The 24,148-nt window shown below is 34.9% G+C and overlaps 3 pseudogenes; all 3 read right to left on the bottom strand.

Moving 5' to 3' along the window:
- Positions 1–767: 767 nt before the first annotated feature.
- Positions 768–2,699, bottom strand: LOC144844479 (protein wntless homolog pseudogene; annotated as a pseudogene).
- Positions 2,700–10,094: 7,395 nt separating this feature from the next.
- On the bottom strand, positions 10,095–12,026 carry LOC144844480 (protein wntless homolog pseudogene; annotated as a pseudogene).
- Positions 12,027–19,661: 7,635 nt separating this feature from the next.
- On the bottom strand, positions 19,662–21,394 carry LOC144845654 (protein wntless homolog pseudogene; annotated as a pseudogene).
- Positions 21,395–24,148: the final 2,754 nt, after the last annotated feature.

Raw genomic sequence — 24,148 nt, 5'->3', positions numbered from 1 at the left:
ACATGCCTAATGTACCTAAGCCTATACACGATCTGGTTTAATAGAAAACATGGCATAATAATAAAACACAGGTAACCCAGTAACATCCCTAATAATATATAAATTTCCCAGAATATAATACGTGAAACATGAAGAATGCACTAATTCATAGAATACCATACTCTGACCTTTATTCCAATCTAATTAATTTTTTTATGTATGCATACAATTTTATTACATTCTTGACACAATGAAAATATATAATACATGTTATATTTCGATTAAACATTTCAACAATAAATTATCATCATGAATAATATTTTATGAGGGCTCAATATTTCACTTGTCTGGCATACAAAGTTGTATCAAATTGTTCTTATAAGACCGGGTGTCTAGTAGGCTTAGGACACAATTGCCTTAGTAATTAATAAAGAATCTATTTGGCTAGCCTTCATGACACAGAAAGGATAAATCCTAAACAAGGCATGTATTTTATTGCTTGGTATATGCATGGACCTAGGTTCATGGTATATGTATACTACTCTGGTAACACGATATCATGTACTATAAATATCAAGTTAGGTTAACTACACTCAATGTTATCTTAAATAAACGTTATATACAAATATTGGTGGGGGCCTTTAAAGTTACTAACTACAATTATTGAACAGCTTTCACTCAATCAAACTTACATCAAGTTTACAAACTTACATCAAGTTTACAAACTTACATCAAGTTTACAAACTTACAAGTTTATAAATAAAGAAAAATAAATATATTTGGCACTTTTTATTATGATATTTAATACTCAAGTTTTCAAGGAGAAATGTAATTATCAAGTTAGTTTTAGTCTGTGATTTGCATACATGTGTACATAATAAGTTGGACCACTTGTATGAGACACATTATACATTTTATATGGTCTTTGTATAAGAACATACAGTGTACCGTTATGCAATGAACACTCTTTCCTGATTTATTATCAAATTAGTCAATAGCGGTTTTTGTAAGGAGGTTCTTAAGCTCTGATTGGTCGGTTCTTGCTGCTGCTGATGCTGACGGTGGGTCATCAGACCCTGGCGTCGTGGATGTAGATTCCAACTGGAACTCCACATGACTTCCTTCGCTGCTGTCATCATTGTCAGAGGAGACTTGCTTGTGTGAAGGGGCATACAAAAAGATGACAGCGACCACATAGATGTTCCACATGCCATAAACACCGGTGAAGAAGGCGCTGCTAATCTGAAGTGTCTTCTCATGTCCCATTTTATAGTGATCTTCATAAACTTGACTCAAAATGAAGAAGATTACAGTGAGGGCAGCACATAACAAAGTGAACAACATGAAGAATTTGAATCTGAAAATCAAACCTTCATAATGAAGGCGTCTAGCTTTGGCCATGTGTGGAAGCGCCAGACGTTTAATACTGATGTTTCTGAATATTTGCCACACCATGAAACATAGAAACAGGAAGTAAGCACTTAAACAGATCCCAGCCATAACAAGAAATAGCATAGCCAGGTTTTTGCCTGTCTCTGTTGTCCATAAAGTAAAGAATGGATTTGAAATCTGCACTCCTCTTTCGCACATGTCAAAGACAAACATACAAAAACAACAAAAAGCAATTGTCCCGACTTGCTTCCAGTACGCACTCAATCTTGCTCGCTCAACTGTGTCCATGAGATGTTCACCAACAAATATAATCCAAGACGAGAGTAACGTGGCATAAAAGATTCCTTGACGTATGTCACTAATCAGCAACATGTATGGGATGTTGAACCAGAACGTGAACCATTCAATTGGTATATTTAGGAAGGTAATAGAAATTCCCAGAACCATAACATACTTTTCCATAAGAACTGGCGATCGATTTAACTTGGAGATTCTTAGCCAGAACCAGATGAGGAAAACAAGTGGAATAGGTGTCATGACAGACTTCATTGTCAGCCATACTAAAGTAAAACCACCAGTTTGATGAATCTCAATGATCCAAATATCAGTGATGCTGCCTAACTTAGTGTTGTACTTCTGTTCATTGGTTTCTTTGTTAAATTCTACCGGTAATCGAATATTGATTAGGTACTGCTTATGATGGCAGGTGCTTAATTCAAAGAACGGTAGAGGCTCACAATTATACGGGTCACCGTCAACTGGTCCTTCGTCTTCATTCGAGTGCAGCAGACATTCAAGTTTTCTTGTTTCTGTTACTCTAGTAAGTTCTTTCCAATCTTCATAATCACTATCTCTGTAACCAACACGCACAATCATTGTAATTTCTTCTGGTGCATCGGGAACAGTTAACTTGTACTGTGTTTCCAATCTGATCATGGTCAGTATGAATTGGAAGCTACGACTCATATTATACGATCTATGTGGCATTCGTAACGAAAAAACGATCTGATTCGCATCAATGTACTTCCTTGCTGCCTCTTCAAAGTTAGCTACTTTGGAACACTCTCCAGGTCCGTTGGGTATAAACCATTTATGAACGTTGTCGGCAGGGTCTACACATTTGGTGGTCAGGTGACTATTGGCATCTGTAGGTTTTGGTGCGATAAGTCCCCCGACCAAGAAACAAATTATCTGAACTATTAGCAGGATTACACAAAAACCGAACAACTTCTTGGTACTGAGATTCTCTAAAATAACACCAGCCATGATTCTAAATGAGAAAAAACAAATAATTTACTGAAAATGTATGGATATCCGTAGGTGGTCGTTTTCTGCTTTGTTTAGCAGTTAGATTTAATTACTTTAATGGGCAAACAAAGTTACAGATTGTAGAAGGAAGGAACGTATTTATAACGTAATATTCCTAGATATAATAACGTTAAAATACTTTTTTTAACGTATTTTTTGGTTTTAAAAACGTTATAATATTTCGTTTTTAATACGTGAATTTGTGGAGTTTTGCAAACGTTGAAATAACGTTTTATTTGAACGTTTAAAACACAAATTTTAAACGTATATATATAACGAAATAATGATATTTAAATAACGTTAAAGCAACGTTTTTTGACGTATTGTATGGTTTTAAAAATGCTATTTTTTGTATTAAAAACGTTAATTTGTCCAGTTTGAAACGTTTTAAATACGGTTTTTACAGGTAAATATAACCTAAAATGTCAGTTTTAAAAACATATTTTGTGTTTTGAGGGGTTTTAAAAACGTTAAAATTACATAAAGATAAGGTAATAATGATATTTAAATTAACGTCAAAATAAAGTTTTTTTGACGTATTGTTTTGGTTTTAAAAACGCTATTTTTCATATTTAAAACGTTAATTTGTAGAGTTTTAAAAACCTAAAATATCAGTTTTTAAAACATATTTCGCTTTTTATGGGGTTTTAAAAACGTTAAAATAACATTATTGTAACCATTTGTGTTATATAACCTTTAATTTTAAAAACATCATAAACACGTTTCCTTTACCTTGTCGCTGTAGGCCGCGAGTTTCCTAATACTGTACTACGTTGGTACGCCGCAACGGTCGTTGGTGCCAACGATGATTGTATCAGTGATACAGCTTCTTTATTGAGAGGAGCAGCATCCAGAGAACCTGTGCACACAATACCTAAAAAAAAAAATTTCCAAATGTAAATCTGACAAGAAGGAACAATTAACGGAGTGAGGCTAAGGTCAAGAAAAGACTTTAGAGCACGTAAAAACTCCCCTCTTGATAGAAAATCTGCCAAAATATTCTAGACTCCATGAATGTGTGAGGCACGGAAATGTACTGTATAATGTAACGGAGGCATACCAGAACCAAACGGCGTATAAGTCGTAAAAACAGCAAATCTTTAGCGGATTTCTTATTGATAACAGCAACAACTGCTGAATTATCACAGAAAAACAAGATATAGCGGTTAGCTAATGCCGAGCCCCAAACTTCCATGGCGATAACTATTGGAAATAATTCAGGAACAGCAATATTCAAATCGCCGAACAAATGATTCCATCTAATAAAAAACGGATCACGGGCATTTTAGTTACCGGGTTTTTTTTTAAGGGTTATTCCATTCGAAAAAAAATAGGGGTGCATTTTGCATTAAATCGTGGATTGTATTTGACCAACAGTTGACCCAGAACAGACTGGTGACGTTTCGAATGTTCCACTTTAGCTACGGGGATTCATTATTATACATTGGATTTTTGTAGGCCTACACTTTTTATGTGCAAATATATATTTGAACATTTTATTTATATTGTGTTTTTGTAAAGTCATTTTATGTATACATTTATAATGTATGTAATATTTCATTGCAGAGTTGTAACTTGAGGCTATTGTAGAATCAAACTATAGAAAGAATATAAGAAGCAATATAAATACGTTATTTCAAGTATCAACATCCATATATTATTTTGTTTACATTTAATTTGAACTGTTATATTAGGCCTATGTAATGCGTGCTTGAGACTATGTCTAGCTAGTGCAACTTGGAAAAAAATATAAGAAGCAATAAATAATACGTTATTTCAAGTACAGTAACATCCATATATTATTTTGTTTACATTTAATTTTAACTGTTATATTAGGGCTATGCAATGCGTGCTTGAGACTATGCCTAGCTAGTGCGACTTGGAAAAAATATAAGAAGCAATAATACGTTATTTCATGTACGTAATCCATATATTATTTTATTTACATTTAATTTTAACTATGTTATATTAGGCCTATGTAACACGATGCTATAGAGACTTGGCCAGTCCCAATAAAAACAATGAAAGCCATATTATAACAACAATGGAGACGTAAATGGAAAGCTTTGTCCATTATCTAGCCAATGAGTCATGAATCAACGCCCTATAATTTCTTTAGTAACGTAACCACATCTCTTCTCCTATAGTACACCATTCCCCGAAGTTCTTTACACGTTTTTATCTATTTTTACACCGGAGTCCTTCTTGACAATAATCTATAAATCGTATTTTGGTTTTATTGGTTTCACTGATTACGGAAAACCACCGCGCAACCGTCGGCATAAATTGACTGAAGTTTTTGATTAATGACAGAGACCCGATCGTTAAAGGTGTGACCCACACACCGATGTGAATGTAAACAATGTCTGGTGACGTAGACAAATCGAGGAAAATTGTACACTTTATTGATAGTGTTTTGGATCTAGGCGCATGCCAGAAAATTCCGATTCCTCACAATAAAATTGTAATCTTTTGACAAACGAATGTCCGCACAGGCTTACCTCACACGTCGTCGTTACCATTCTATTATACTAAGTCAAAGATCAAGAGAACGTACTCACTTACGTCAGGATGTTGAAAGCTTTATCTTGAATATTAAACCAATGTCCTCGTTATGGAAAAAACCAGTTAATACGTCGATAAAAACACAATCTGCAACTTCGACTCGAGTACAGTATTTGAAAGAATCTCTAAATGTGACTCTTAAATGTGTCCAAAAGGACAAAAGACACCCAAGACAAAATAGCTGTATGTTAAAATCTGAAGACAACAATCGTTAGACGTGTTACTTCAAATGAGTCCAATGAGAGAAAGAACGCACATGTAGTAAGCACGCTATAAATTACCCACGCTACACAGAATGCAATCGCATAGCACATCCTACACAAATGCCCGCCCTCATGCGATATAATAATAAGATGATTTAAATTTAGTTTGCATAATTGTGGATGAGCTTTCCACAGAGTTTCAGTAATTGATGTTACCTGGGACCCGGAGTCTATTAACGACCTATAAGTGATGCCATTAATTTCTACGATATCCTCATTAGGCTCTCCTATAAGAGAACTACGAAAAGAGGAAACATTATTAGAAGTATTTACCTTGTTAAGGCTTACTCGTGGTGTTGGTCCCGCGGTGCACATCTCCACCGTGGAACATTGTAGTTTAACGGAATTCTGCATCAAACGGCAATATGACCTTCTTGTCCGCACTTTCTGCACCTTATAAGTTCTTGATTTTCATCTTGTTGGGCACTTATGAAATCAGGTCTCGCTTGGGCTTATTGTTATAGACAGCAGTTGTGTAAACTGTTCTTTTAAATCGTTCACTGCTTTTGTTAAATTGTCTAGTTTCGTTTTTTCTGGACGGTCAACTTGATTTGACTGTTGTTGTACAGTTTTTGTAGTCTTGTTCTCCCGTTCCATAAGACGGAGTTCTGCTTTTACCTCTTTGAATATCATAGATCTTGGTCTCATGGGAGGAAGTCTCTGTGTTACATGCGCATCTCCTACTCCCCACATAAACTGTTGCGTCAGCATAATGGTCGCCATCAACCATTTGATGTTGCACTCTTTCTTCCACCTCTCTCAGAAGTCCTTCTAGCTCTACGGCATATATTGAAGGAGTCTCTGCTGGATATTGGACTCTTTCATAGAATTCAGCAAGCGGATTCCCGGCAAAAAACACCTCACCAAATTGCGCTTTCAATTCCTCAAAGGCGTTCTGTGAGGTCTGTTCCGTTTGCGGAAGATTTAATTTTTTTTACAGTTTTCTTGCCCCTCCCCCTAAATACCACACTATGGTATTAAATTGTGTCTCTATTGGCATCCGAGTATATAAAAATGGTTAATCCTATAAACAAATAGAGGACCACAGGCATTTCCCGATTACCCTATCGAGAGTAAATGTGGTGTCTATTCACATTTTAAGTCGAAAACAAATCAACACAATACTTAATAGCATTCCAAAATGCTGTAAATCAATTAAAAGTAAAAGAATCAAAAAGCTAAAAGTAATGTATACCACACTAACATAAATATTCTTGTTGGAATGTAACCAAGTACCATCCGAGTGGTAGAGAGGAGTAGATAAACATACTTGGCCCAGGGTTGTCTGTGGAATTGCAGTTGACATTACCATCAGTAGAAAGGGCATAAGCAATTTGTTCAGCCGAATCATGAAAGAGTTGATCCTGTGGATTGACTTAATTTGAATTAACAGGCTTATCCGCGAAAATGTTCTCTACAGTTGAAGCTTGTAGAAACTCAGCAGCAGCATCTGGATTAAAAGGATATATACCAGTTTCAGAAAACCCGCTTATATGTAGCAGCAATACGCATCTTTCAATATTCCGTAAAAGTTTAACCGTGTTTTTTTCCTGGATTTTTCTTAAGGAACTTTTCACATGCTTTCTTGTATTCAGATTTCAATGATTGGAAAACAAATTTACCCAAAGGTTACAGATGATTTTTTGTGTTCGGTGGAAAGGAGCACCAACAAAATACTTTCTAAACCACATGTCAAACAACTCCGTATCAATGAACAGTGATTTGCTGACACCAAAGAAAGAATCGATTAATAATCAAGGGTGGTAAATAACCCTGCAGCATTTGCACAGGCTAGCACTATTACATTCTCACTCTGTTTCCACTTATTTTACACTGGATAGTTCTCTATCTTGATCTATCTTGAATCTTTGATAGATTGTGCACCAAACTAAGTTTGGTTTCATCGGCATTATATATCTGTGATGGCTTGTTCTTTAAATCCAAAATTTAAATCTTGCGAACTGCATCGGGATTAAATGTATATATACCCGTTGCAGAAAACCCGCTTATAGCAGCATTCGCCATAATGCATGAAACAACATACACGTCTTTCAATATTCTGCAAAAGTTTAACCGTGTTATTACTTTGCCTGGATTGTTTCTTGAAGAACTTTTCGCATGCTTTGTTGTATTCAGATTTCAATGATCGGAAAACAGATTTAGCCAATTACAATTAAATTTAGGTTACAGATAATTTGTTGTGTGCGGTGGGAGGCAATACAAATGTATGTCATTTTCTCTTGCATAATTGATGAGTTGAAGACTAATATGTGATGCATGATCATATAGTACTAGAAGGGGAATGTTCATCGGTGTGAGTAGACCTTCTTTTTGAATTGCTCATCACTTTCAAAGGTATTAGACTTGATTTATCACTTGGTATAAGTAGTGATCCATCGTTAGCAAATAAAGATCTTGGTATGATGGCCAATCCATAGTTTTTGGCAAGAACTCTGGTCGAGAATGCTGTATGACAAGAAATCTTGATAGTTGTCTTTCTTCACTAAGTTTAATGGCCTAATCTCCAACTGAAATCTTTGTTTTATGCATCCATGTACCAAAGCTTTTGAATTTAGCTTTCATTCGGTCTCAAATACTATACTGATGTCAATAGAAAGTCGGTTTTGACAAATGTTTATATAAATCTTCATCGATGAATTTTTCATGATGTCATTTTTTACAGATTATGGTACAACAAGTGAGGAAACTATGTTCTTTAATGGCGTAAGGTTCAAGTGATGGGGTTTTTTTTCAACTCTAAAGCGTTCTTAGACACTGAGAGACATGCCTCCCTCTAGTTGGTAATGTTCTTTTGGTGTAATGATGGTGTTTAGGAAAGCCATCTCTCCAATATTTTACCATCTTTGTATGGAGCAGTTGCTATAACTGTCAATGTACTGCTCTAATACTACGTGCGTAGCAATTTCAGGATCTTTCTCCTTTGCACATCTGCTTTCAAATTTCCTGATTTCATTATCAATCGATCAAACAAATCCTGTAAAAGGTTCCAGTTTTCATTGAAAAACAAAGACCAGACTTCACTTTCATCTCGTCAAACAATCCTCCTTTATACGTTTAATAGAATTCGATCCAACTCGGCCCTAAACCGTCTCGGCCAAAGTCAAGTCGGCCCCAAGTCAAGTCGGCCTCAAGCCAACTCATTAAGCATTCTCACTAACAGTAATTCACAAACAATAATTTAAACATACATTATCTTAAAGTAATCAATTAGTATCGTATATTGATTAATACTGATTACCTTACACATCACTACTCAAGTACAGTACACATCCATATTACATTAGACACAATATTCAATATTAAATTATGAAGCTTCACTGGTCTAACAAGGAATAATTCATAAACTGATATTCAAACGAATTAAAGCACGTATACAAATGAGAAAAATACTTGAGAAAATGCAGAGTGACTGAGTGCATGTTATTTTCAGCTCAATTTGATCAATATATCGATTGGCATACTCAAGGATGACAAACAAACTTACATACAAACATGTAATTATTATTATTTTTTCTAAAATATAAAACTTTATGCGAACAAAAAATGGTGTGCCCATATGGACATGATGGCATCATATTATCACTACCATATTTGGGAACATCACAATTTTTTTTATCAAAATTAGTTTGATTTTGTTAGATAGAGCTTTATTAATTTTTCTGATTTGATAGCATGTGATTGACATACTTGCATTTTATCTCTGAGAGAACACGGATATTTGTCACAGTCAAAAACAGCAACATGCCTAATCTACATAAGCCTATACACGATTAGCTTCCGACGGAGAAGCCAGCAAGTAACATGCCTAATGTACCTAAGCCTATACACGATCTGGTTTAATAGAAAACATGGCATAATAATAAAACACAGGTAACCCAGTAACATCCCTAATAATATATAAATTTCCCAGAATATAATACGTGAAACATGAAGAATGCACTAATTCATAGAATACCATACTCTGACCTTTATTCCAATCTAATTAATTTTTTTATGTATGCATACAATTTTATTACATTCTTGACACAATGAAAATATATAATACATGTTATATTTCGATTAAACATTTCAACAATAAATTATCATCATGAATAATATTTTATGAGGGCTCAATATTTCACTTGTCTGGCATACAAAGTTGTATCAAATTGTTCTTATAAGACCGGGTGTCTAGTAGGCTTAGGACACAATTGCCTTAGTAATTAATACAGAATCTATTTGGCCAGCCTTCATGACACAGAAAGGATAAATCCTAAACAAGGCATGTATTTTATTGCTTGGTATATGCATGGACCTAGGTTCATGGTATATGTATACTACTCTGGTAACACGATATCATGTACTATAAATATCAAGTTAGGTTAACTACACTCAATGTTATCTTAAATAAACGTTATATACAAATATTGGTGGGGGCCTTTAAAGTTACTAACTACAATTATTGAACAGCTTTCACTCAATCAAACTTACATCAAGTTTACAAACTTACATCAAGTTTACAAACTTACATCAAGTTTACAAACTTACAAGTTTATAAATAAAGAAAAATAAATATATTTGGCACTTTTTATTATGATATTTAATACTCAAGTTTTCAAGGAGAAATGTAATTATCAAGTTAGTTTTAGTCTGTGATTTGCATACATGTGTACATAATAAGTTGGACCACTTGTATGAGACACATTATACATTTTATATGGTCTTTGTATAAGAACATACAGTGTACCGTTATGCAATGAACACTCTTTCCTGATTTATTATCAAATTAGTCAATAGCGGTTTTTGTAAGGAGGTTCTTAAGCTCTGATTGGTCGGTTCTTGCTGCTGCTGATGCTGACGGTGGGTCATCAGACCCTGGCGTCGTGGATGTAGATTCCAACTGGAACTCCACATGACTTCCTTCGCTGCTGTCATCATTGTCAGAGGAGACTTGCTTGTGTGAAGGGGCATACAAAAAGATGACAGCGACCACATAGATGTTCCACATGCCATAAACACCGGTGAAGAAGGCGCTGCTAATCTGAAGTGTCTTCTCATGTCCCATTTTATAGTGATCTTCATAAACTTGACTCAAAATGAAGAAGATTACAGTGAGGGCAGCACATAACAAAGTGAACAACATGAAGAATTTGAATCTGAAAATCAAACCTTCATAATGAAGGCGTCTAGCTTTGGCCATGTGTGGAAGCGCCAGACGTTTAATACTGATGTTTCTGAATATTTGCCACACAATGAAACATAGAAACAGGAAGTAAGCACTTAAACAGATCCCAGCCATAACAAGAAATAGCATAGCCAGGTTTTTGCCTGTCTCTGTTGTCCATAAAGTAAAGAATGGATTTGAAATCTGCACTCCTCTTTCGCACATGTCAAAGACAAACATACAAAAACAACAAAAAGCAATTGTCCCGACTTGCTTCCAGTACGCACTCAATCTTGCTCGCTCAACTGTGTCCATGAGATGTTCACCAACAAATATAATCCAAGACGAGAGTAACGTGGCATAAAAGATTCCTTGACGTATGTCACTAATCAGCAACATGTATGGGATGTTGAACCAGAACGTGAACCATTCAATTGGTATATTTAGGAAGGTAATAGAAATTCCCAGAACCATAACAAACTTTTCCATAAGAACTGGCGATCGATTTAACTTGGAGATTCTTAGCCAGAACCAGATGAGGAAAACAAGTGGAATAGGTGTCATGACAGACTTCATTGTCAGCCATACTAAAGTAAAACCACCAGTTTGATGAATCTCAATGATCCAAATATCAGTGATGCTGCCTAACTTAGTGTTGTACTTCTGTTCATTGGTTTCTTTGTTAAATTCTACCGGTAATCGAATATTGATTAGGTACTGCTTATGATGGCAGGTGCTTAATTCAAAGAACGGTAGAGGCTCACAATTATACGGGTCACCGTCAACTGGTCCTTCGTCTTCATTCGAGTGCAGCAGACATTCAAGTTTTCTTGTTTCTGTTACTCTAGTAAGTTCTTTCCAATCTTCATAATCACTATCTCTGTAACCAACACGCACAATCATTGTAATTTCTTCTGGTGCATCGGGAACAGTTAACTTGTACTGTGTTTCCAATCTGATCATGGTCAGTATGAATTGGAAGCTACGACTCATATTATACGATCTATGTGGCATTCGTAACGAAAAAACGATCTGATTCGCATCAATGTACTTCCTTGCTGCCTCTTCAAAGTTAGCTACTTTGGAACACTCTCCAGGTCCGTTGGGTATAAACCATTTATGAACGTTGTCGGCAGGGTCTACACATTTGGTGGTCAGGTGACTATTGGCATCTGTAGGTTTTGGTGCGATAAGTCCCCCGACCAAGAAACAAATTATCTGAACTATTAGCAGGATTACACAAAAACCGAACAACTTCTTGGTACTGAGATTCTCTAAAATAACACCAGCCATGATTCTAAATGAGAAAAAACAAATAATTTACTGAAAATGTATGGATATCCGTAGGTGGTCGTTTTCTGCTTTGTTTAGCAGTTAGATTTAATTACTTTAATGGGCAAACAAAGTTACAGATTGTAGAAGGAAGGAACGTATTTATAACGTAATATTCCTAGATATAATAACGTTAAAATACTTTTTTTAACGTATTTTTTGGTTTTAAAAACGTTATAATATTTCGTTTTTAACACGTGAATTTGTGGAGTTTTGCAAACGTTGAAATAACGTTTTATTTGAACGTTTAAAACACAAATTTTAAACGTATATATATAACGAAATAATGATATTTAAATAACGTTAAAGCAACGTTTTTTGACGTATTGTATGGTTTTAAAAATGCTATTTTTTTGTATTAAAAACGTTAATTTGTCCAGTTTGAAACGTTTTAAATACGGTGTTTACAGGTAAATATAACCTAAAATGTCAGTTTTAAAAACATATTTTGTGTTTTGAGGGGTTTTAAAAACGTTAAAATTACATAAAGATAAGGTAATAATGATATTTAAATTAACGTCAAAATAAAGTTTTTTTGACGTATTGTTTTGGTTTTAAAAACGCTATTTTTCATATTTAAAACGTTAATTTGTAGAGTTTTAAAAACCTAAAATATCAGTTTTTAAAACATATTTCGCTTTTTATGGGGTTTTAAAAACGTTAAAATAACATTATTGTAACCATTTGTGTTATATAACCTTTAATTTTAAAAACATCATAAACACGTTTCCTTTACCTTGTCGCTGTAGGCCGCGAGTTTCCTAATACTGTACTACGTTGGTACGCCGCAACGGTCGTTGGTGCCAACGATGATTGTATCAGTGATACAGCTTCTTTATTGAGAGGAGCAGCATCCAGAGAACCTGTGCACACAATACCTAAAAAAAAAAATTTCCAAATGTAAATCTGACAAGAAGGAACAATTAACGGAGTGAGGCTAAGGTCAAGAAAAGACTTTAGAGCACGTAAAAACTCCCCTCTTGATAGAAAATCTGCCAAAATATTCTAGACTCCATGAATGTGTGAGGCACGGAAATGTACTGTATAATGTAACGGAGGCATACCAGAACCAAACGGCGTATAAGTCGTAAAAACAGCAAATCTTTAGCGGATTTCTTATTGATAACAGCAACAACTGCTGAATTATCACAGAAAAACAAGATATAGCGGTTAGCTAATGCCGAGCCCCAAACTTCCATGGCGATAACTATTGGAAATAATTCAGGAACAGCAATATTCAAATCGCCGAACAAATGATTCCATCTAATAAAAAACGGATCACGGGCATTTTAGTTACCGGGTTTTTTTTTAAGGGTTATTCCATTCGAAAAAAAATAGGGGTGCATTTTGCATTAAATCGTGGATTGTATTTGACCAACAGTTGACCCAGAACAGACTGGTGACGTTTCGAATGTTCCATTTTAGCTACGGGGATTCATTATTATACATTGGATTTTTGTAGGCCTACACTTTTTATGTGCAAATATATATTTGAACATTTTATTTATATTGTGTTTTTGTAAAGTCATTTTATGTATACATTTATAATGTATGTAATATTTCATTGCAGAGTTGTAACTTGAGGCTATTGTAGAATCAAACTATAGAAAGAATATAAGAAGCAATATAAATACGTTATTTCAAGTATCAACATCCATATATTATTTTGTTTACATTTAATTTGAACTGTTATATTAGGCCTATGTAATGCGTGCTTGAGACTATGTCTAGCTAGTGCAACTTGGAAAAAAATATAAGAAGCAATAAATAATACGTTATTTCAAGTACAGTAACATCCATATATTATTTTGTTTACATTTAATTTTAACTGTTATATTAGGGCTATGCAATGCGTGCTTGAGACTATGCCTAGCTAGTGCGACTTGGAAAAAATATAAGAAGCAATAATACGTTATTTCATGTACGTAATCCATATATTATTTTATTTACATTTAATTTTAACTATGTTATATTAGGCCTATGTAACACGATGCTATAGAGACTTGGCCAGTCCCAATAAAAACAATGAAAGCCATATTATAACAACAATGGAGACGTAAATGGAAAGCTTTGTCCATTATCTAGCCAATGAGTCATGAATCAACGCCCTATAATTTCTTTAGTAACGTAACCACATCTCTTCTCCTATAGTACACCATTCCCCGAAGTTCTTTACACGTTTTTATCTATTTTTACACCGGAGTCCTTCTTGACAATAATCTATAAATCGTATTTTGGTTTTATTGGTTTCACTGATTACGGAAAACCACCGCGCAACCGTCGGCATAAATTGACTGAAGTTTTTGATTAATGACAGAGACCCGATCGTTAAAGGTGTGACCCACACACCGATGTGAATGTAAACAATGTCTGGTGACGTAGACAAATCGAGGAAAATTGTACACTTTATTGATAGTGTTTTGGATCTAGGCGCATGCCAGAAAATTCCGATTCCTCACAATAAAATTGTAATCTTTTGACAAACGAATGTCCGCACAGGCTTACCTCACACGTCGTCGTTACCATTCTATTATACTAAGTCAAAGATCAAGAGAACGTACTCACTTACGTCAGGATGTTGAAAGCTTTATCTTGAATATTAAACCAATGTCCTCGTTATGGAAAAAACCAGTTAATACGTCGATAAAAACACAATCTGCAACTTCGACTCGAGTACAGTATTTGAAAGAATCTCTAAATGTGACTCTTAAATGTGTCCAAAAGGACAAAAGACACCCAAGACAAAATAGCTGTATGTTAAAATCTGAAGACAACAATCGTTAGACGTGTTACTTCAAATGAGTCCAATGAGAGAAAGAACGCACATGTAGTAAGCACGCTATAAATTACCCACGCTACACAGAATGCAATCGCATAGCACATCCTACACAAATGCCCGCCCTCATGCGATATAATAATAAGATGATTTAAATTTAGTTTGCATAATTGTGGATGAGCTTTCCACAGAGTTTCAGTAATTGATGTTACCTGGGACCCGGAGTCTATTAACGACCTATAAGTGATGCCATTAATTTCTACGATATCCTCATTAGGCTCTCCTATAAGAGAACTACGAAAAGAGGAAACATTATTAGAAGTATTTACCTTGTTAAGGCTTACTCGTGGTGTTGGTCCCGCGGTGCACATCTCCACCGTGGAACATTGTAGTTTAACGGAATTCTGCATCCAACGGCAATATGACCTTCTTGTCCGCACTTTCTGCACCTTATAAGTTCTTGATTTTCATCTTGTTGGGCACTTATGAAATCAGGTCTCGCTTGGGCTTATTGTTATAGACAGCAGTTGTGTAAACTGTTCTTTTAAATCGTTCACTGCTTTTGTTAAATTGTCTAGTTTCGTTTTTTCTGGACGGTCAACTTGATTTGACTGTTGTTGTACAGTTTTTGTAGTCTTGTTCTCCCGTTCCATAAGACGGAGTTCTGCTTTTACCTCTTTGAATATCATAGATCTTGGTCTCATGGGAGGAAGTCTCTGTGTTACATGCGCATCTCCTACTCCCCACATAAACTGTTGCGTCAGCATAATGGTCGCCATCAACCATTTGATGTTGCACTCTTTCTTCCACCTCTCTCAGAAGTCCTTCTAGCTCTACGGCATATATTGAAGGAGTCTCTGCTGGATATTGGACTCTTTCATAGAATTCAGCAAGCGGATTCCCGGCAAAAAACACCTCACCAAATTGCGCTTTCAATTCCTCAAAGGCGTTCTGTGAGGTCTGTTCCGTTTGCGGAAGATTTAATTTTTTTTACAGTTTTCTTGCCCCTCCCCCTAAATACCGCACTATGGTATTAAATTGTGTCTCTATTGGCATCCGAGTATATAAAAATGGTTAATCCTATAAACAAATAGAGGACCACAGGCATTTCCCGATTACCCTATCGAGAGTAAATGTGGTGTCTATTCACATTTTAAGTCGAAAACAAATCAACACAATACTTAATAGCATTCCAAAATGCTGTAAATCAATTAAAAGTAAAAGAATCAAAAAGCTAAAAGTAATGTATACCACACTAACATAAATATTCTTGTTGGAATGTAACCAAGTACCATCCGAGTGGTAGAGAGGAGTAGATAAACATACTTGGCCCAGGGTTGTCTGTGGAATTGCAGTTGACATTACCATCAGTAGAAAGGGCATAAGCAATTTGTTCAGCCGAATCATGAAAGAGTTGATCCTGTGGATTGACTTAATTTGAATTAACAGGCTTATCCGCGAAAATGTTCTCTACAGTTGAAGCTTGTAGAAACTCAGCAGCAGCATCTGGATTAAAAGGATATATACCAGTTTCAGAAAACCCGCTTATATGTAGCAGCAATACGCATCTTTCAATATTCCGTAAAAGTTTAACCGTGTTTTTTTCCTGGATTTTTCTTAAGGAACTTTTCACATGCTTTCTTGTATTCAGATTTCAATGATTGGAAAACAAATTTACCCAAAGGTTACAGATGATTTCTTGTGTTCGGTGGAAAGGAGCACCAACAAAATACTTTCTAAACCACATGTCAAACAACTCCGTATCAATGAACAGTGATTTGCTGACACCAAAGAAAGAATCGACAGGAGCATTCTGCATTACAGAATCGCTCAGTCGCTGGCCTTTAATAATCAAGGGTGGTAAATAACCCTGCAGCATTTGCACAGGCTAGCACTATTACATTCTCACTCTGTTTCCACTTATTTTACACTGGATAGTTCTCTATCTTGATCTATCTTGAATCTTTGATAGATTGTGCACCAAACTAAGTTTGGTTTCATCGGCATTATATATCTGTGATGGCTTGTTCTTTAAATCCAAAATTTAAATCTTGCGAACTGCATCGGGATTAAATGTATATATACCCGTTGCAGAAAACCCGCTTATAGCAGCATTCGCCATAATGCATGAAACAACATACACGTCTTTCAATATTCTGCAAAAGTTTAACCGTGTTATTACTTTGCCTGGATTGTTTCTTGAAGAACTTTTCGCATGCTTTGTTGTATTCAGATTTCAATGATCGGAAAACAGATTTAGCCAATTACAATTAAATTTAGGTTACAGATAATTTGTTGTGTGCGGTGGGAGGCAATACAAATGTATGTCATTTTCTCTTGCATAATTGATGAGTTGAAGACTAATATGTGATGCATGATCATATAGTACTAGAAGGGGAATGTTCATCGGTGTGAGTAGACCTTCTTTTTGAATTGCTCATCACTTTCAAAGGTATTAGACTTGATTTATCACTTGGTATAAGTAGTGATCCATCGTTAGCAAATAAAGATCTTGGTATGATGGCCAATCCATAGTTTTTGGCAAGAACTCTGGTCGAGAATGCTGTATGACAAGAAATCTTGATAGTTGTCTTTCTTCACTAAGTTTAATGGCCTAATCTCCAACTGAAATCTTTGTTTTATGCATCCATGTACCAAAGCTTTTGAATTTAGCTTTCATTCGGTCTCAAATACTATACTGATGTCAATAGAAAGTCGGTTTTGACAAATGTTTATATAAATCTTCATCGATGAATTTTTCATGATGTCATTTTTTACAGATTATGGTACAACAAGTGAGGAAACTATGTTCTTTAATGGCGTAAGGTTCAAGTGATGGGTTTTTTTTCAACTCTAAAGCGTTCTTAGACACTGAGAGACATGCCTCCCTCTAGTTGGTAATGTTCTTTTGGTGTAATGATGGTGTTTAGGAAAGCCATCTCTCCAATATTTTACCATCTTTGTATGGAGCAGTTGCTATAACTGTCAATGTACTGCTCTAATACTACGTGCGTAGCAATTTCAGGATCTTTCTCCTTTGCACATCTGCTTTCAAATTTCCTGATTTCATTATCAATCGATCAAACAAATCCTGTAAAAGGTTCCAGTTTTCATTGAAAAACAAAGACCAGACTTCACTTTCATCTCGTCAAACAATCCTCCTTTATACGTTTAATAGAATTCGATCCAACTCGGCCCTAAACCGTCTCGGCCAAAGTCAAGTCGGCCCCAAGTCAAGTCGGCCTCAAGCCAACTCATTAAGCATTCTCACTAACAGTAATTCACAAACAATAATTTAAACATACATTATCTTAAAGTAATCAATTAGTATCGTATATTGATTAATACTGATTACCTTACACATCACTACTCAAGTACAGTACACATCCATATTACATTAGACACAATATTCAATATTAAATTATGAAGCTTCACTGGTCTAACAAGGAATAATTCATAAACTGATATTCAAACGAATTAAAGCACGTATACAAATGAGAAAAATACTTGAGAAAATGCAGAGTGACTGAGTGCATGTTATTTTCAGCTCAATTTGATCAATATATCGATTGGCATACTCAAGGATGACAAACAAACTTACATACAAACATGTAATTATTATTATTTTTTCTAAAATATAAAACTTTATGCGAACAAAAAATGGTGTGCCCATATGGACATGATGGCATCATATTATCACTACCATATTTGGGAACATCACAATTTTTTTTATCAAAATTAGTTTGATTTTGTTAGATAGAGCTTTATTAATTTTTCTGATTTGATAGCATGTGATTGACATACTTGCATTTTATCTCTGAGAGAACACGGATATTTGTCACAGTCAAAAACAGCAACATGCCTAATCTACATAAGCCTATACACGATTAGCTTCCGACGGAGAAGCCAGCAAGTAACATGCCTAATGTACCTAAGCCTATACACGATCTGGTTTAATAGAAAACATGGCATAATAATAAAACACAGGTAACCCAGTAACATCCCTAATAATATATAAATTTCCCAGAATATAATACGTGAAACATGAAGAATGCACTAATTCATAGAATACCATACTCTGACCTTTATTCCAATCTAATTAATTTTTTTATGTATGCATACAATTTTATTACATTCTTGACACAATGAAAATATATAATACATGTTATATTTCGATTAAACATTTCAACAATAAATTATCATCATGAATAATATTTTATGAGGGCTCAATATTTCACTTGTCTGGCATACAAAGTTGTATCAAATTGTTCTTATAAGACCGGGTGTCTAGTAGGCTTAGGACACAATTGCCTTAGTAATTAATAAAGAATCTATTTGGCCAGCCTTCATGACACAGAAAGGATAAATCCTAAACAAGGCATGTATTTTATTGCTTGGTATATGCATGGACCTAGGTTCATGGTATATGTATACTACTCTGGTAACACGATATCATGTACTATAAATATCAAGTTAGGTTAACTACACTCAATGTTATCTTAAATAAACGTTATATACAAATATTGGTGGGGGCCTTTAAAGTTACTAACTACAATTATTGAACAGCTTTCACTCAATCAAACTTACATCAAGTTTACAAACTTACATCAAGTTTACAAACTTACATCAAGTTTACAAACTTACAAGTTTATAAATAAAGAAAAATAAATATATTTGGCACTTTTTATTATGATATTTAATACTCAAGTTTTCAAGGAGAAATGTAATTATCAAGTTAGTTTTAGTCTGTGATTTGCATACATGTGTACATAATAAGTTGGACCACTTGTATGAGACACATTATACATTTTATATGGTCTTTGTATAAGAACATACAGTGTACCGTTATGCAATGAACACTCTTTCCTGATTTATTATCAAATTAGTCAATAGCGGTTTTTGTAAGGAGGTTCTTAAGCTCTGATTGGTCGGTTGTTGCTGCTGCTGATGCTGACGGTGGGTCATCAGACCCTGGCGTCGTGGATGTAGATTCCAACTGGAACTCCACATGACTTCCTTCGCTGCTGTCATCATTGTCAGAGGAGACTTGCTTGTGTGAAGGGGCATACAAAAAGATGACAGCGACCACATAGATGTTCCACATGCCATAAACACCGGTGAAGAAGGCGCTGCTAATCTGAAGTGTCTTCTCATGTCCCATTTTATAGTGATCTTCATAAACTTGACTCAAAATGAAGAAGATTACAGTGAGGGCAGCACATAACAAAGTGAACAACATGAAGAATTTGAATCTGAAAATCAAACCTTCATAATGAAGGCGTCTAGCTTTGGCCATGTGTGGAAGCGCCAGACGTTTAATACTGATGTTTCTGAATATTTGCCACACCATGAAACATAGAAACAGGAAGTAAGCACTTAAACAGATCCCAGCCATAACAAGAAATAGCATAGCCAGGTTTTTGCCTGTCTCTGTTGTCCATAAAGTAAAGAATGGATTTGAAATCTGCACTCCTCTTTCGCACATGTCAAAGACAAACATACAAAAACAACAAAAAGCAATTGTTCCGACTTGCTTCCAGTACGCACTCAATCTTGCTCGCTCAACTGTGTCCATGAGATGTTCACCAACAAATATAATCCAAGACGAGAGTAACGTGGCATAAAAGATTCCTTGACGTATGTCACTAATCAGCAACATGTATGGGATGTTGAACCAGAACGTGAACCATTCAATTGGTATATTTAGGAAGGTAATAGAAATTCCCAGAACCATAACAAACTTTTCCATAAGAACTGGCGATCGATTTAACTTGGAGATTCTTAGCCAGAACCAGATGAGGAAAACAAGTGGAATAGGTGTCATGACAGACTTCATTGTCAGCCATACTAAAGTAAAACCACCAGTTTGATGAATCTCAATGATCCAAATATCAGTGATGCTGCCTAACTTAGTGTTGTACTTCTGTTCATTGGTTTCTTTGTTAAATTCTACCGGTAATCGAATATTGATTAGGTACTGCTTATGATGGCAGGTGCTTAATTCAAAGAACGGTAGAGGCTCACAATTATACGGGTCACCGTCAACTGGTCCTTCGTCTTCATTCGAGTGCAGCAGACATTCAAGTTTTCTTGTTTCTGTTACTCTAGTAAGTTCTTTCCAATCTTCATAATCACTATCTCTGTAACCAACACGCACAATCATTGTAATTTCTTCTGGTGCATCGGGAACAGTTAACTTGTACTGTGTTTCCAATCTGATCATGGTCAGTATGAATTGGAAGCTACGACTCATATTATACGATCTATGTGGCATTCGTAACGAAAAAACGATCTGATTCGCATCAATGTACTTCCTTGCTGCCTCTTCAAAGTTAGCTACTTTGGAACACTCTCCAGGTCCGTTGGGTATAAACCATTTATGAACGTTGTCGGCAGGGTCTACACATTTGGTGGTCAGGTGACTATTGGCATCTGTAGGTTTTGGTGCGATAAGTCCCCCGACCAAGAAACAAATTATCTGAACTATTAGCAGGATTACACAAAAACCGAACAACTTCTTGGTACTGAGATTCTCTAAAATAACACCAGCCATGATTCTAAATGAGAAAAAACAAATAATTTACTGAAAATGTATGGATATCCGTAGGTGGTCGTTTTCTGCTTTGTTTAGCAGTTAGATTTAATTACTTTAATGGGCAAACAAAGTTACAGATTGTAGAAGGAAGGAACGTATTTATAACGTAATATTCCTAGATATAATAACGTTAAAATACTTTTTTTAACGTATTTTTTGGTTTTAAAAACGTTATAATATTTCGTTTTTAATACGTGAATTTGTGGAGTTTTGCAAACGTTGAAATAACGTTTTATTTGAACGTTTAAAACACAAATTTTAAACGTATATATATAACGAAATAATGATATTTAAATAACGTTAAAGCAACGTTTTTTGACGTATTGTATGGTTTTAAAAATGCTATTTTTTTGTATTAAAAACGTTAATTTGTCCAGTTTGAAACGTTTTAAATACGGTTTTTACAGGTAAATATAACCTAAAATGTCAGTTTTAAAAACATATTTTGTGTTTTGAGGGGTTTTAAAAACGTTAAAATTACATAAAGATAAGGTAATAATGATATTTAAATTAACGTCAAAATAAAGTTTTTTTGACGTATTGTTTTGGTTTTAAAAACGCTATTTTTCATATTTAAAACGTTAATTTGTAGAGTTTTAAAAACCTAAAATATCAGTTTTTAAAACATATTTCGCTTTTTATGGGGTTTTAAAAACGTTAAAATAACATTATTGTAACCATTTGTGTTATATAACCTTTAATTTTAAAAACATCATAAACACGTTTCCTTTACCTTGTCGCTGTAGGCCGCGAGTTTCCTAATACTGTACTACGTTGGTACGCCGCAACGGTCGTTGGTGCCAACGATGATTGTATCAGTGATACAGCTTCTTTATTGAGAGGAGCAGCATCCAGAGAACCTGTGCACACAATACCTAAAAAAAAAAATTTCCAAATGTAAATCTGACAAGAAGGAACAATTAACGGAGTGAGGCTAAGGTCAAGAAAAGACTTTAGAGCACGTAAAAACTCCCCTCTTGATAGAAAATCTGCCAAAATATTCTAGACTCCATGAATGTGTGAGGCACGGAAATGTACTGTATAATGTAACGGAGGCATACCAGAACCAAACGGCGTATAAGTCGTAAAAACAGCAAATCTTTAGCGGATTTCTTATTGATAACAGCAACAACTGCTGAATTATCACAGAAAAACAAGATATAGCGGTTAGCTAATGCCGAGCCCCAAACTTCCATGGCGATAACTATTGGAAATAATTCAGGAACAGCAATATTCAAATCGCCGAACAAATGATTCCATCTAATAAAAAACGGATCACGGGCATTTTAGTTACCGGGTTTTTTTTTAAGGGTTATTCCATTCGAAAAAAAATAGGGGTGCATTTTGCATTAAATCGTGGATTGTATTTGACCAACAGTTGACCCAGAACAGACTGGTGACGTTTCGAATGTTCCACTTTAGCTACGGGGATTCATTATTATACATTGGATTTTTGTAGGCCTACACTTTTTATGTGCAAATATATATTTGAACATTTTATTTATATTGTGTTTTTGTAAAGTCATTTTATGTATACATTTATAATGTATGTAATATTTCATTGCAGAGTTGTAACTTGAGGCTATTGTAGAATCAAACTATAGAAAGAATATAAGAAGCAATATAAATACGTTATTTCAAGTATCAACATCCATATATTATTTTGTTTACATTTAATTTGAACTGTTATATTAGGCCTATGTAATGCGTGCTTGAGACTATGTCTAGCTAGTGCAACTTGGAAAAAAATATAAGAAGCAATAAATAATACGTTATTTCAAGTACAGTAACATCCATATATTATTTTGTTTACATTTAATTTTAACTGTTATATTAGGGCTATGCAATGCGTGCTTGAGACTATGCCTAGCTAGTGCGACTTGGAAAAAATATAAGAAGCAATAATACGTTATTTCATGTACGTAATCCATATATTATTTTATTTACATTTAATTTTAACTATGTTATATTAGGCCTATGTAACACGATGCTATAGAGACTTGGCCAGTCCCAATAAAAACAATGAAAGCCATATTATAACAACAATGGAGACGTAAATGGAAAGCTTTGTCCATTATCTAGCCAATGAGTCATGAATCAACGCCCTATAATTTCTTTAGTAACGTAACCACATCTCTTCTCCTATAGTACACCATTCCCCGAAGTTCTTTACACGTTTTTATCTATTTTTACACCGGAGTCCTTCTTGACAATAATCTATAAATCGTATTTTGGTTTTATTGGTTTCACTGATTACGGAAAACCACCGCGCAACCGTCGGCATAAATTGACTGAAGTTTTTGATTAATGACAGAGACCCGATCGTTAAAGGTGTGACCCACACACCGATGTGAATGTAAACAATGTCTGGTGACGTAGACAAATCGAGGAAAATTGTACACTTTATTGATAGTGTTTTGGATCTAGGCGCATGCCAGAAAATTCCGATTCCTCACAATAAAATTGTAATCTTTTGACAAACGAATGTCCGCACAGGCTTACCTCACACGTCGTCGTTACCATCCTATTATACTAAGTCAAAGATCAAGAGAACGTACTCACTTACGTCAGGATGTTGAAAGCTTTATCTTGAATATTAAACCAATGTCCTCGTTATGGAAAAAACCAGTTAATACGTCGATAAAAACACAATCTGCAACTTCGACTCGAGTACAGTATTTGAAAGAATCTCTAAATGTGACTCTTAAATGTGTCCAAAAGGACAAAAGACACCCAAGACAAAATAGCTGTATGTTAAAATCTGAAGACAACAA

Source organism: Antedon bifida, chromosome 6 (assembly GCF_963402885.1).
Source record: "Antedon bifida chromosome 6, ecAntBifi1.1, whole genome shotgun sequence".
Lineage (NCBI taxonomy): Eukaryota > Metazoa > Echinodermata > Crinoidea > Comatulida > Antedonidae > Antedon > Antedon bifida.
The sequence above is the reverse complement of the archived record's forward strand: the minus strand, read 5'-3'. Positions and strand labels throughout refer to the sequence as shown.